Below are 2231 nucleotides of genomic sequence, written 5' to 3'. Positions count from 1 at the left end.
CCACAGCAACCTCAATAGGATCCTACTCTTGTTGCAAAATCATCTGGTGAGGGGGGAAACTCCTAGAAAAAGGGAACTAAAGACAAGGCCCCCTAGTAACTCCAGCTCCTCCTGAGCCACCAAAGCCTATTCCTCCTTATGCTTTGTGTGATGTTTCTTATCATGCCACCAAAAATTGACCTGAACTCCCTCATGTCAAGGATGTGGTCTTTGATACCTTCCCTGATTCTAACATTCTTGAGGTCCATGTCACCTTACCTGATTCAGCCAAGAACAGATCATTACACACAAATCACCCATGTCCTTTGTGTGATAATTATGGCTATTATTCTCATCACTTTACCCATCTCGAAGATTTTCTTGATACACTTCAAGTTCTTCGTGAATTAGAGGTCGTTGGTAGTGAGTCCACCTCTCCTCTACCTATGGATCCTAGTCTCACTCGTACACCGGAATAGAAGGTCTCTCAAACACCCATTGTGATCCCTCCCACTGATGTCAAGATGACACATAGTACCGCTCCTATTCTCTACCTATCATCATCCATGAGATCGATGCATTGGAACTCCCTTGATGTCTCCTATTGTGATTATGTTGAACCTTCTTTGACGAACACCCTAGTCTCAACATCAGTAGATACTCCATATACTCATCATATGTCTCCCAACTTTGATGATGCATATTTGAACCTTATATCTCATCAAGATGCTTTAGGTAGCTCTTCTCCATCATGTGGTCTCTCTTCCTCCATTCCTCCCATATTCCATTCTGTTGAATACATCATGGAAGTCATGAACACTCCTAATTATCCTTGGGATGATATGCACCATCGTGCGTACTTCCTTCCGCAACAACCCATGACCAATATGTTTTGGAGTCAAAATAATTCATCCATAGTGAGGTCGATTGGTTTAAACACCATTCATCCATGAATTTGAACCACATCCACCTTGTGGCCATTACATTACCACTCAATGTTCGGATAAGGGGGCATCCATCTTTTAGAGTCTAGGAGAAGTAATTGTCCCCAACCCTCCTAGTGCATCTGGTAGTGTCGACTCTAGTACCATTATTCTTCCCCATTTAGAAGCACCTCTAGATTCCCATATCACTTCAAATCACTCTAAGGATGATCCACTTAATCATTCCTCCACCTTACATTAACAACCCAGTCCCTTAGACATTTTTGTTTCTCAACCATCATCTTTTCTAGGTGAGAATCAATTCATTATATCCGAAGCCACTCTTTGCTATAATAACGCCATGTATGCAAACCCAGAAATTATGTCCATTTGATTCATATATGCAGTGCCAAACAAGATTGGTAATCCAAAATTTCCTTTCTCTAACTGTATCTATCCACTCTTCCCACAAGAAGATATCCATAACATAAACAAATAGCGAACCACATCATCAAAATGTGTTTGGATTCCACTACTCTAAATACATCTAGTATGCCCATAGTATACTCCATCTATCCCTACCAAATTGTGGGGCACATATGCCCCTACATCTCCTCATCATCCTCTTTGGAGGATCTTGTGCCAGTTGGGCCGAGATGCTTGAATCCTTTATTCGAGCACTTGGAACACAATGGCACTAAACAAACTCCTCTTGATAGGGGCATCATTCCCACATTTTCATACCAAATCAATCCCATCCATCACCTATGCTTGAGGGAAGTATCTCATGCTTGGGGGCATGATGGCACCCCTAGCCATCTTCTCACTTGATTCAAATAAATCTCATCCTAGAACCCAATGATCTAGGTAAGGTCGATTATCCTTTCATTCCTTAGATAGTTTCTCCTATCGGCCTCTCCGGTGAGCCATATACATATCGCATATCATAGATGTTTGATGCCATATTTTCAAATATTCTACTCTATGTGATACCACACTTACCACCTGGTCCCCATGTTTGACTTGGGGGGAAGAAATGATTCTAGACCTTCTCTAGTAATTCATTCTCATATTCCTTTCTTACCTTTATTCTTCAACACGAACCATTCTTCCAAGAAGAATTAAGGCCATTTTAGAAAAGTAAGGTCACCTACCTGAAAGTTGCAAATCTTGATTTTGACAGTCGGTTTTTCCACTATGATCTCCACACAATTTAAGGCCTTCTACTCCTCTCCAAATTCTCCCCAGCTCATTATTCAAATGAATTGGATTTGGAGGAAAAAAGCCCTTTTACAGGAAAAACCCTAGTTTTTTTGTCACCCATTGCTA

This window comes from Pinus tabuliformis, chromosome Q (assembly GCF_031772625.1).
Source record: "Pinus tabuliformis cultivar Carrire ecotype Pingquan chromosome Q, CPIR1, whole genome shotgun sequence".
Lineage (NCBI taxonomy): Eukaryota > Viridiplantae > Streptophyta > Pinopsida > Pinales > Pinaceae > Pinus > Pinus tabuliformis.
This window is presented reverse-complemented; position numbering follows the sequence as displayed.